This window comes from Eptatretus burgeri, chromosome 11 (assembly GCF_056783735.1).
Source record: "Eptatretus burgeri isolate ZD-2024b chromosome 11, Ebu_testis_v1, whole genome shotgun sequence".
Taxonomy (NCBI): domain Eukaryota; kingdom Metazoa; phylum Chordata; class Myxini; order Myxiniformes; family Myxinidae; genus Eptatretus; species Eptatretus burgeri.
This window is the reverse complement of record NC_140971.1, coordinates 24060830-24075104: the sequence shown is the minus strand read 5'-3', so window position 1 is coordinate 24075104 and position 14275 is coordinate 24060830. Positions and strand designations below refer to the sequence as shown.

Here is a 14275-nt window from a genome sequence, read left to right as displayed (position 1 = left end):
TCGCCTCTCTCACTTTGTCTCCAAACCGTCCTACCTGCGCTGTCCCTCGAATATACTCATTTCTTATCCTATCCATCCTCATCACTCCCAACGAGAATCGCAGCATCTTTAACTCTGCCACCTCCAGCTCCGCTTCCTGTCTTTTTGTTAGTGTCACCACCTCCAAACCATACAACATAGCTGGTCTCACTACCATCTTGAATACTTTCCCCTTCACTCTTGCAGCTACCCTTCTGTCACAAATCACTCCTGCAACTCTTCTCCACCCACTCCATCCTGCCTGCACTCTCTTTTTCACTTCTCTCCCACACTCTCTGTTACTTTGGACAGTTGATCCCAAGTATTTAAACCCATCCACCTTCCCCACCTCAACTCCTTGCAACCGCACCATACCACCACCCTCCCTCTCATTTACGCACATGTACTCCGTCTTAATCCGACTGACTATCATTCCCCTTCTCTCCAGTGCGTACCTCCACCTCTCGAGTTTCCCCTCAGCCTGCTCCCTACTCTCCCTACAGATCATGATGTCATCCGCAAACATCATAGTCAATGGAGACTCCAGTCTGATCTCGTCCGTCAACCTGTCCATCACCATTGCAAACAGGAAAGGGCTCAGAGTCTATCCTTGGTGCAATCACACTTTTACCTTAAACCGGTCCGTCATTCCTACCGCACACCTCACCACTGTCACACTGTCCTCAAACATATCCTGCACAATCCTCACATACTTCTCCACCACCCCCGACTTCCTCATACAATGCCACAACTCCTCTCTTGGCACCCTATCATAAGCTTTCTCTAAATCCACAAACACAATGTAACTCCTTCTGGCCTTCCCTATACTTCTCCATCAACATTCTCAAAGCAAACATCGCATCAGTGGTGCTCTTTCCTGGCATAAACCCATATTGCTGCTCACAAATCATCACCTCTCCTCTCAACCGAGCTTCCACTACTCTTTCCCACAACTTCATGGTGTGGCTTAACAACTTTATCCCTCTGTAATTTCCACAACTCTGCACATCACCCTTATTCTTGAAAATCGGAACCAGTACACTTAATCTCCACTCCTCTGGCATTCTCTCACTTTCCAAGACTTTATAAAACAATCTGGTTGACAACCCCACTGCCATCTCTCTGAAGCACTTCCATGCCTCCACTGGTATACCATCTGGGCCAACCGCCTTTCCACTTTTCATCTTCTTCGTAGCAGTCCTCACTTCATCCTTACTGATCCACCCCACTTCCAGATTCACTATCTCCACCTCTTCCAACCTTCTCTCTCTTTCATTTTCTTCATTCATCAGCTCCTCAAAGTACTGCATCCACCTTCTCAACACACTCTCCTCGCTCGTCAGCACATTCCCATTTGCGTCCTTTATCACCTGAACCTGCAGCACATCCTTCCCAGCTCGGTCCCTCTGTCTTGCCAATCGGTATAAATCCTTTTCCCCTTCTTTTGTATTCAACTTCTCATGCAGCTCGTCATATGCCTTTTCCTTGGCCTTTGCCACCTCTCTTTTTGCCTTTCGCCGCCACTCCTTGTACTCCTGCCTACTTTCTTCATCTCTCTGACTATCCCACTTCCTTTTCACCAACCCCTTCTTCCTTAAACTTTCCTTTACTTCCTCGTTCCACCACCAAGTCTCCTTATCTTCCTTCCTCTGTCCAGATGTCACACCAAGTACCTTCGTAGCTATCTCCCTCACCACTTCTGCTGCAGTTGCCCAATCATTCCACCCATCTTTACCACCATCCAACGCCTGTCTCACCTCCTCCCTAAATTTCACGCAACAGTCTTCCTCCTTCAGCTTCCACCATCTGGTCTTTGCTTCAGCCCTCACTCTCTTCCTCAACCTCACCACTAAAGTCATCCTACAGACCACCAACCGATGCTGTCGAGCTACACTCTCCCCTGCCACCACCTTACAGTCACAAATCTCTTTCAGGTTGCATCTCCTGCTTAAGATGTAATCCACCTGTGTGCACTTTCCTCCACTCTTGTATGTCACCCTGTGTTCCTCCTTCTTCTTGAAATACGTATTTACCACTGCCATTTCCATTCTTTTTGCAAACTCTACCACCATTTGCCCTTCCACATTTCTCTTGTTGAGACCGTACCTACCCATCACCTCCTCATCCTCTTTATTCCCTTCCCCAACATTCCCATTGAAATCTGCTCCAATCACCACTCTTTCATCCTTGGATACACTCTCCACCACTTCATCTGACTCACTCCAGAAATCTTCTTTATACTCCATCTCACACCCGATGTGTGGGGCATATGCACTGATGACATTCATCATCACCCCTTCAATTTCCAACTTCACACTCACACAGGATGTGTATGTGTATATATATATATATATATATATATATATATATATATATATATATATATATATATATATATATATATATATATATATATATATATATATATATATATATATTGTTGCGGATTCGCGCCCGCCGGCGTGCGAACGGCCACGTAACTCGAATCGCGGCACGTCGCCCACCGGACGGACAATCCAGTCGTGACCCTCTCGGACTAACGCCGGGAACTAGTCACGGGTGGACCTTTCGGCCTCACCACGATCGTGCCAATCGGCCCCCCGCGTGGGATAGGGTTGCTCGCCAAATTCGACCTACCTAAGTACCCACACGGAGGGTAGACCGGGCGATCGCACCTCGCCGCAGGTCGACTTCGGACACGGGCCACTTTAAGCGACCCGTTCCGTACTATCGGGATAACCGAGCGGTGTTATCGTCGGCCTCGACGGTTCGATTAATTATCGGGCGTATTTGCCCACGACCAACCCTTTACGTGAAGTAAGATGGAGATTCAATAAAGGAAAAGACGAAGCGAAACGGGAAAACAGTTCAACATAAAGCACATTTATTTCGCGATGGCACACGGATAGCACACATACAATTATACACCAAAAGCAAATGTAAAAGAAGAAGAAACACACAATAATGCACAAAAAGCAAATGTAAAAGCAAAACACAACGCAGAGCTAACCGACTACCGAGCACACGGCAACAGTTATACAGTTTTACTTCACAGACGGCGCCGACAACACATATACTCAAAGCAAAAGAAAAGGACCACCCTCAAGGATGATGGGGGCAGACGGGACTGGGGCCGAGACCGCGTCGGGCCTACCCGTCTGATGATGAGCCGCAAAATGGCGGTGGCGCCCCGACTCCGCGGGCCTCGCGGACAGTGTCTGGAATGGGGTGGGAACGGGGCCCCCTTCTCGCACTATCTCAGCGCGGGGGGAAACAGGAGGGGGTTGTTGATGCTCGGGGGAAGGAGGATATCTCCCTGGCTCGGGTCCCGCGACGAGCGTCTCCACCACGACCTCGGTCGCGTTGCCGGCCTCTCCTCTCCGCAGCTCCCCGAATCTGACACGAGCACCCCCTCGACTGCCTTCGCCGCCGCCACCTCTCCAACTCTCCACAGCTCCGTCCAACTGCCTTCTCCGACTCCTCTCTTGACTGGCTCTTCCCAACTCAACTCCGAACTCAACTTGACTGACTCAACTACGAGCGAACGCGGCCCTTTATAGCCCCCGTGGCTTCGCTCCTTCACCTTCGATCCTTTACCTCTGGCTGGCTCCCCATTGGACAGAGGAAAAGTGGGCGTGAATGCTTTTTGATCCATGAATCTGCATATAGCGATATTACTCCGACGCACCTGGAGGCGGGGCCAAATCGCCCCATGCTCACTGATAGGACGGAACAGAAGTGGGCGTGAGTCGTTTTTGATCCGATTGCTTCGGAAAGGCTGGTGCCTCTGCACCCGCTGCTCGGTGCGCGCCCTGCACGAGTCCAGTATCGGTGCCCACAAGCGGCGCGGGAATGGTGGTGATGCGATGGTTGCGAGGGCGAGTTGTGACGGAAAAGGTCGTGGCTGTTGTTGTGAAGCGGCGTTGCGGTTGGTGGTTGTGTTTTTTTTTTCACATGCGCAGCACCAGCGCGGCAACTCACAGCTCGCGCACTTTGCACCTGTCCGTGATGTCATGCAGCTGCACGTGTTCCTCGTCCCTCCTTGGACGGTACCATCCGGCAGGGATACCCCTCCTGCCGGATTCCAACCCCACGTGCAGCCATGACGTCACCGTGCGCATAAAAAAAACACAAGCCCCACGTCTCGAGGGGTTCCCCACGCGAACAGAACACATGTGCTTTGCCCGTTGGAGCTTAACACACACGATCGCGTGGAGAACCCGTCCGGTCCAAATCCATAATCCTGCCTAAACTTTGTCCGTCCGCGGGATCGGCAAATCCACCGCGTGCGTTTCCGGACCGGGACTTCACTCTCGCAAGCGAGCACGTGGGGGCCTCATGCGTTGCACAGCACGGACCTCGTGCTCACTGCTGGGTGAACCCGGCACGGTCCCCGAAACAACTACAGCCGCTACCCGGCTTTCGTTTCTCTGTCGCCGTCGTCGTCTCCATTCAACACACGCATTCCTGCGTGTAACGACGCTCACACACCTCACCATTAAACTCACACCGGGAGACGCGGCTGCATGTTCACACATGCCGACCGACATCTCCCTTACACACAGCGACCTTGCACACGCTGTCTCTCTCACACTCGGCCGCTCACTCACGCATGCCATTTCCCTTGCACACGTGGCTCCACTCAATCGCGGCCTTTCACTCACTCGTGCCATTTCCCTCACACAAACCATACTACTCACACACGCGGGGGCACTCATCCGCGGTGCCTCACTCACACACGCGGGGGCACTCATCCGCGGTGCCTCATCCACACACGGCGTGCTGGGAAGCACGCCCTTCTGCACACTTACCACCACACCACTCACACACGGGGTCGCTTCCACACACGGGGTCTTTGTCACCCACCCGGTCGCTCTCACACACGCCCTTGCACCCGCGCTATGCGTGCGTTGCAGCACGCATTTCGCCACACTCGTGAACACACACCTCGACACCACACACACCGGGACAACCACACTGGGGATTCGTGTCCCCACAAGGGTCTCCGGGGCCTCTATACCCCCCAAGCTCGGCGTGCACCCGTCCACAGCACTCCTCCCCTCGACCTCGCAAAGCACGACCGAACCCACCTGGTCGTGACTCGCCTCAAGGGGGCAGACTCCCTCCCCTCGTTCCTGGAGGAGGCTATCCCGCTGCTCGCACCGGGTCCCTACACGCTCCGCGAGCTCAACCTCATCGTCCTCCACTACCTCTGTGTGTGTGTGTGTGCGTCTCTAACCCCGTCATTATCATGCAGTCACTCCTCTATCGTTCCCATCTCCCGTGTCTCTGTACATTTATTCGTTTCTGTTGTCCCCTCGTGTCTATTAGTCTCTGCTTCTTTCTGGCGTCTTTCCCTTATCTTTATGTAGGTCAACCTTGCTTTCTCCTTAAGTCGCTCCCGTCCTTCCCTGTTTTTCACTCCTTGCTCTTTCACGATCTCCGCGTACCTCCTCCTTGCTTTCCGTATTAATTGTTCTTTTCTCTCCCTCGCAATTACTTTCACCTCGTCTCTTATCTCCCTCGTGCACGTCTCCGTCACGCTTCTCGCCCAATACGTCCCCCGAATTATTTTCTCCTTTCCCGCCTCCACCGCGGGCCCGACAGCCGTTGCACTCCCTCCCAGCTCGTTCGCTCCCACACGTGGCGTCGCCATTTTGAGCTCCCTGGCCACTGCCTTCATGCCCGCCTGCAGGCTTTGGCCCATGTTCTGCGTCTCACCCCGCAGCTCTTTCATTTCGAGTGCGTTTGTTTCCATTTTCGTTTTCATTTCGTTCATTTGCTTGTTCATACCTTTTATTTCGTTTTTCATTTCATTTGTGTTTGTATCCATCCTCGCTGTCATTGCCGCCAGCATGGCGCATAGCTGGGCCATGTCGGGTGCGCTTGGGTGAGCCGATTCGGCCAGGATCGGGAGGTATTGGCGGAGGGGGGGGGTGGGGAGGTGTCATACACCGCGGCCGCCGCCGCACCTATTTCGGGCTCTGTGTTCAGTTGGGCGAGTTCGTGTTCCTGCACAACCAACATTTCCTGCACGGGGTTTTCATCGTGGACCATGGATCCTACATTACTACACATATACATTTCTAATACCCCCGGCTCCCGCTCGCCTTGAGACGCCATCTTATTTCTCGTAAAGGGTTAATTTGAATCGCTCGGAATTTGGAGGGAATCGGGGGTCGCTTCTCTCACCCCTGGACCGATTCCCGTGAACTTAGTTGGAGACAGGAGAGCCCGTTTTCCCGTTCTCCGATACCAGTGCCGCGAGGAGGGCGATGAGTTTATATCGCACGACCTGACACCAGTGTTGCGGATTCGCGCCCGCCGGCGTGCTGACGGCCACGTAACTCGAATCGCGGCACGTCGCCCACCGGACGGACAATCCCGTCGTGACCCTCTCGGACTAACGCCGGGAACGAGTCACGGGTGGACCTTTCGGCCTCACCACGATCGTGCCAATCGGCCCCCCGCGTGGGATAGGGTTGCTCGCCAAATTCGACCTACCTAAGTACCCACACGGAGGGTAGACCGGGCGATCGCACCTCGCCGCAGGTCGACTTCGGACACGGGCCACTTTAAGCGACCCGTTCCGTACTATCGGGATAACCGAGCGGTGTTATCGTCGGCCTCGACGGTTCGATTAATTATCGGGCGTATTTGCCCACGACCAACCCTTTACGTGAAGTAAGATACAGGATATCTTATACATGAAGTAAGATACAGGATATACAGGTGAAGTAAGATCGCTCCTTCACCTTCGACCCTTTACCTCTGGCTGGCTCCCCATTGGACAGAGGAAAAGTGGGCGTGAATGCTTTTTGATCCATGAATCTGCATATAGCGATATTACTCCGACGCACCTGGAGGCGGGGCCAAATCGCCCCATGCTCACTGATAGGACGGAACAGAAGTGGGCGTGAGTCGTTTTTGATCTGATTGCTTCGGAAAGGCTGGTGCCTCTGCACCCGCTGCTCGGTGCGCGCCCTGCACGAGTCCAGTATCGGTGCCCACAAGCGGCGCGGGAATGGTGGTGATGCGATGGTTGCGAGGGCGAGTTGTGACGGTAAAGGTCGTGGCTGTTGTTGTGAAGCGGCGTTGCGGTTGGTGGTTGTTGTGTGATGGCTGTTGAGACGTGGTTGGTGGTGGTAGTAATGGTAGTAATGGCGGCTGGTCCAAAATAAAGATAGTAAAAGAAAAACGGCTATCTAAAAGGGTCGCAGCCTGCATGAATGACATTTATTCCCTCTAAACAACGGGTTTGGGCCTAACTACACATATACTTACAGAGATATCTCACCTAAGGGACCTGAATGGTGGTTTGCGAATTTCGTCAACCACAACAATATATATATATATATATATATATATATATATATATATATATATATATATATATATATATATATATATATATATATATATATATATATATGTAGACACACACACACACACACACACATGGTTGTGATTGTTATACACGCCTGATTATATGCACCCAGATTAAAAAAATATATTTTCATACATATAGATATATAGACACACACACACACACACACACACACACACACACACACACACACACACACACACACACACACACACACACACACACACACACACACACACACACGGTTGTGATTGTTATACATACCTGATTATATGCACCCATATAAAAAATTTATATATACACACACACAAACACACACACACACACACACAGTTGTGATTGTTATACATACCTGATTATATGCACCCATACACAAAAATATATATAGACACACACACACGGTTGTGATTGTTATACATACCTGATTATATGCACCCATATAAAAAAATTAAAAAAAAAAAAATATATATATATATATATATATATATATATATATATATATATATATATATATATATATATATATATATATATATATATATATATATATATATATATATATATATATATATATATATATATATATCTCGAGCCTGGTGTTGGCGCAGTGGTTAGGGCAGCGGCTTGGGATCCAAAAGGTCCTGAGTTCAAGCCCCGTTGGGCCACTGAATTAATACACCAGGGGGTTGACTCAGCCTGTCATCCTTCCGAGGTCGGCGAAGTGAGTACCAGTGTACTGGGCCGGTGTATACCCCGGTTAAAATAGGTGTACCATATCCCTGTGTCGTAAGAGGCGACCAGGGTTGCGTCAGGAAGGGCATCCAGCGTAAAACATGTGCCAAATCACGATGCGGGTCATACGGATGATCCGCTGTGGCGACCCCTAACGGGAGCAGCCGAAAGAAGAAGAAGAAGAAGAAGAAGAAGAAGAAATATATATATATATATATATATACCGGGCATAGTGGCGTGCACCTGTAATCCGGCTACTCGGAGGCTTGGGTTGGAGGATCGCTTGAGGACGGGAGCTCTGCGCTGGGCCGCGCTGTGAGAGGGTGTAGGGCAGCCCGGAATCATGGCGAAACCCAATCCTTATCCCTGTGTCGTAAGAGACGACCAGGGTTGCGTCAGGAAGGGCATCCGGCATAAAACCTATGCCAAATCAGTATGCGGATCATAACGGATGATCCGCTGTGGCGACCCCTAACGGGAGCATACGAAAGACAAACAACAACAACATTTATGCACACACACACACACACACACACACACACACACACACACACACACACACACACACACACACACACACACACACACACACACACACACACACACACACACACACACACACACACACACACATACACACACACACACACACACAGTGTTGGACCCCGCTATTTGCTATTCACGGTTTATAAAGTGCGACCTGCTTTCAACATGCATGGCCCTGTGCTTAGTGTATTTGCGGGCAGAAAAAGAATAATTCCACAAGCTCTGCACAAAATGCAGTTCTAAAATATATCTTCCACCAGCCACACTGTAAGAAAGCTGTATATACATATAGTATAGTACCAGTATCGTAATTTACGCAAAAACATATCTTCCACGAGCCACGCTGTAACCGAGCTGCTTGGCATGTCCCACCATTCATGCTATAAAGATGCTTCACCACATCTATTGTGAGTTCCTGAAGATGTCACTACCCTTCCTGCAAGTTACACAATTAAAACATTTCACCACATCTTTCCCCATCTGAGAAAAACATCAGCATCCAAGAGTTACATAATTTAAATGCTTCACCAGATCCACTCCCATCTGAGTCACATAATTGAAATGCTTCACCGCATCTATTACGAGCTGCTAAAGATGTTACACAATTAATATGTACCACATCTATCCCAAACTGAGTTAAACGTTAGCATCCGCCAACATCCCCCACAAGCAATGGGCAGACTACTCACCCCTTTCGCAGCTATCCACAATTCCCGCATGACTACTTGCAGTGCCTATAGAAAGTCCACACCCACTTTCAAAATTTTCACCTTTTGCTACCTTATAGCCTGGAATCAAATTGCATTAAATCAGACTTTTCCACATCGTAACCCACAACTTCTGAGTGAAAAACAAATTCTACAAATTTCAGAAAATTAATTTTAAATACAAAACTAGAATATCTTGGTTGGATAAGTATCCACCATCCATCCATCCATCCATCCATTGGGACCGTACTCTGTTCAGAGCGTTGGTGCTGCCTTCGCAACCTCCTTCGCTATTGGACACAATCCTGGACGGGTCGCCACTCCGACACAGTATACCAGCATGCTGGCACTCATTTTTGCCGACCTCAGAAGGATAACAGGCTGAGTCAACTCCATCTGGTATTAATTCAACAGCAGAGTGGGATTTGAACTCAGAATCCTTGGATCCCAAGCCCACTCCCTGAGTTAATTGTGTATGGATTGAGGACAACGTGCAGAAAAACATCCCTTCAATTGGACCTCTCATTCACACAAAGGCAATGCGTATGTACGCGCGCAACTGGCTGGAACGGGTGGTGCTGGTACAAGTGATGCAGGTACTAGCAATGCGAGTACGAGTGGCCCCATTCCATTCCAAGCGAGCAGGGGATGGTTTGACCACTTCAAGAAGCGCTCCGGTCTCTGCAAGTGTACCTCTCCGGTCTCTGCAACTGACAGGCGAGTGTACCTCCGCGGACCACAAGGCAGCCAAAACGTTCCCTGCTCAACTTATGCAGCTCATCGAGGAGAAGAGATACCTGCCAGAGCAGGTGTTTAACACTAACAAGACTCGCCTGTTTTGGAAAAAAATGCCAACATGAACTTTCATCTTGAAGCATGATGGAACAGCATCGGGATTCAACGCTGCAAAGGACTGGGTGTCTCTACTCCTCTGCACAAATGTGAAAGGGGACTGTATGATGAAGTCCATGATGCTGTACTGTTCCCTGAACCAGTGTGCTCTCAAGGGCAAGAACAAGCACACGTTGCCCGTGTTTTGGAGGGAAAACAGGAAGTTGTGGGTGATGACAACAATTTTCATGGACTGGTTCCATAACTGTTTCGTCCCTCAGGTGGAAAGGTACCTGACGGAACAAAACCTTGCGTTCAAGATTTCCCTACTCATCGACAATGCTGCTGGCCACCCCAGTGACCTGAAGGTGGTTCACCTGAACATTAAGGCAATCTTCTTGCAACCAAATACCACCTCCTTGATCCAGCCACTCGACCAAGGGATAAGCTCCACTTTCAAAACCTATTATATCTGCCGCACCATTTGCCGCATTTTAAATGTGATGGATGCTGACACGGAGCTCAATGTCGGGCATCGTTGGAAGGCGTTCAACATAGCCCACTGCATCGGAACAATCAGAGTCACTGGAAGAGGTGAGAGCCTCCACTATCAATGCTTGCTGGCACAACCTATAGCCACAGGCAGTGAAGAACTTCAGAGGCTTTCCTGACAACATGTAGGAGAGTCATGAAGTTGTTAGCTTGGCATGGCAGGTGGGAAGGGAAAGCTTTGATTACAGGGAGCCTGAAAAGTTAGATGCTTTTATCGGCTCGCATGCCGAGTAGCTCACCGAGTAGGAGTTGGGAGCCATTACCAACTTGTTGGAGGAGAAAGCGGGCAATGATGATGAGGAAGAGGTGTCAAGGTACAAACTCGTAGTCAAGTTCCTGGGTGAGATGCTGCAGGACATGCGGTCAATTACCAAGAGGCTGTTCGGCACCGATTCGGTCATGGAGCATTACTTCAAGTTCAAGAGGGGGTTGGATAACCTGATGCAATGAGCTACATCGAAACCTGTGGAAATCTGCAAGGCAGTTCTCAATCACGGATTTTTTTCTGCCCTGGTACATCGCCTCAGGAGTATCAGCACCCTCTCTGTCCTCTCCTGCCTATCCTGCCTATCCTGCCTATCCTGCCTATCTTGCCTATCTTGCCTATCCTGCCTATCCTGCCTATCCTGCCTATCCTTCCTATCCTTCCTATCCTGCCTATCCTGCATCCCATTCGGTGATTGACACATCAGGATTCTCACCTGCTTCAGCACCCTCACCTACATCCCTTTCGGTGCATGACTCATCAGCACCCTCACCTGTGTGATCTTCAGATGACTGCAATGAGTTCACTGGATTCTCAATCATCATCATCATTATCATTTTAAAAGTTGCATGTGTTTGTGCAAATTAAAATTGGACACTGTACCTGTTTTTTTATTTGTTTGTTTGTTTGTTTTTAGATCTTCGTGGAGGATCTCTAAGTCTTACTCACGTTGTTGTTCTTCATCTTCTTCTTGTGGATTTTTTTGTTTCACAGCCTACAGTTTTCATCGAAACTTCCTGAAACTTAGCATATATATGTAAAAATACCCTGCGCAGACAGTAACCATCTCTGATTTTGAAAATTCCTCCAAGAAAAAAAGTTATGACGTCAAAATATCTCCGCTAATGGAAATCGCCTAAAAAATTATCTCCGAAACTCGGCAAGCTTTTTGAATTCTGTTTGCGGGAATTGAACAGGGCATTAGCAGAGATGAATTACCGTACATCTGATACATCACTATGACGTCATCAATTTTTATGACATCATTCCTATTTTTTGACTTTTTGTTTCACAACCCAGAGTTTTAATCGGATCTTCGTGAAACTTGCCATGTATATGCAGAAAGCCCACGCGCAGGCAGTAACCATCTCCGATTTTGGAAATTCTTCCTCGAAAAAATGTTGCTGTCATAATATCGCCGCTAATGGAAATCGCCTGTACCATTATCTCCGAAACTAGGCAAGCTGTTTGAATTTTGTTTGCGGAAATCAAGCTGGGCATTAGCACAGATAATTTATCGCAAACCTGATACATCACAATGACGTCATATTCGTTTTTATGACGTCATCATTAAGAGTACGAGGATCTTAGCTCATTTGAGCTTGTTACTTTTATGCTGCGGTTGGTTAAGCACTTTAAATAAACTGTTAATCACATTCATTCAGTAAACATTGGAAACAGTACCTGGTGTTCTCTTTTTTAAAATTTACTCCAAAGCATTTTTTTTATGAAAATGTAATTATGTGCATTCACGGTCGAAAATATTTAAAACTTTGAAAAGTTTCCCCTATGAATCAAAAACCACCGGGAATCTATCCCCCTTTTTCCATTGAAACAATGCGCAACATTCGCAGCTTCACCATTCGCGGAATTTTTCATGAGTCAGGAACCGCCAAGAACTGAAACCCCTTTTTCCAAATGAAACTATGCGCGACATTTTCAGCTTTGCCATTTGCGGATTCACCATTCGTTGCATTTTTCATGAATAGTGGCATTTTCTCGGAACGTATTCCCCGCAAACAGCGGGGTCTGACCATATATATATATATATATATATATATATATATATATATATATATATATATATATATATATATATATAATCATATACTGTATATATATATACAGTATACATATTGTTGCGGTCTCAGGGCTCAAGCCTACGAGGGGGAAATCTCCAGGTTCTCTCGAACTTATCCGGACATGAGGTCACCGGGAGTGAATAACTTTACCCCACGATGGGTTGCGACACAACTACGAATGCCAATCGAGTGACCACGAGTCCCAGTGTCCGTCCGTCTAACAACCGTTTAACTGGGTGTCTTGTGGCCCCCCGACCAGGGAACGCACCCTCGGCAAATGTGCTACTTACCTTATCTGGTGATTTTGAATGCAGCCGAGCTGTACCCTCCGGACCTTGCAAACCGAACCGTCGGGAATCTCAACCACCAAAGCTATCTACGTGCGGACAGTGCTAGACCAATGGTGGAAAAGACAGACACGGACAGATCAGAAATGGATTCAACAAGAACAGGTTTACTTACACAAGTGAGGAGCAGGGGGAAAAAAGGGGGAGGGGGAGCGTAAGGATTTCAATGGCACAGGGAGAAAAGAGGATTAAGCAATTTGTATAGCAACGAGATCAGAGAAAAAGAAAAGACACAGAGAAAACTTAACAAGCACCTTACTTACCAGAAACACAGTACATTGGCCAAAGCATTCACAACTGCTATTCAACGCTGAGGGAGAGAGGTGAGAAGGAAGACTGAGGTGTCTCGGGTGCGTGGAGAAGAGTGACGTGCCTGTGTGTGTGTCTGTTGCGAGTGTATTTGAAAAGGGAAACTGAGGAAGGTGCAGCAGAAAATATGTGTGATGGGATAGCCTATGTGTGGGATGCTTCCAGATGTGACTGTCATGCGGCTTGGTTTTGGTCCTATTTAATCGGCTTGGCTCCGCCCACCCCCTTATAGCCTCGGCTCCTTGCTCGCGATAACAGTTCGTGAGGTAAAAACCAAAGGGGCGAAAGTGCCAAGAACCAGCAGCGCGACCTCATGGAACAATGTCCGGCACCCGTTGAAAAAGTGTCCGCAAACGACCGTTGAAAAAGAGCAAACAAACTACCGTTGGAAAGAAACAGAAGGTGCCAACGACCATTGGAAAGAGCGTCAAATGACTGTTAAAAGGAGCAAGTGTAAACGACCATTGAAAAAGAGCAAACAAACTACCGTTGGAAAGAAACAGAAGGTGCCAACGACCGTTGGAAAGAGCGTCAAATGACTGTTAAAAGGAGCAAGTGTAAACGACCATTGAAGAGAGGAGGGAGAGGAGTGGAGGGAGAGAAGAGAGAGCAGAGGAGGGAGAGAGGTGATGGAGGAGAGGACGGAGTGAGGAGGGGGAGAGAGGAGAGGACGGAGTGAGGAGGGGGAGAGAGAGAGTGAGAGAGAGAGAGAGAACGAGAGAGAGAGAGAGAGAGAGAGAGAGAGAGAGAGAGAGAGAGAGAGAGAGAGAGAGAGAGAG

At 48.6% G+C, this 14275-nt stretch overlaps 1 long non-coding RNA gene across 2 annotated transcripts in view; it reads left to right on the top strand.

The window, feature by feature from the left end:
* The window catches only part of LOC147016667 (uncharacterized), a 55718-nt gene that overhangs the window by 35824 nt on the left and 5619 nt on the right, over positions 1-14275 (top strand). The gene's annotated exons all lie outside the window — the stretch shown is intronic.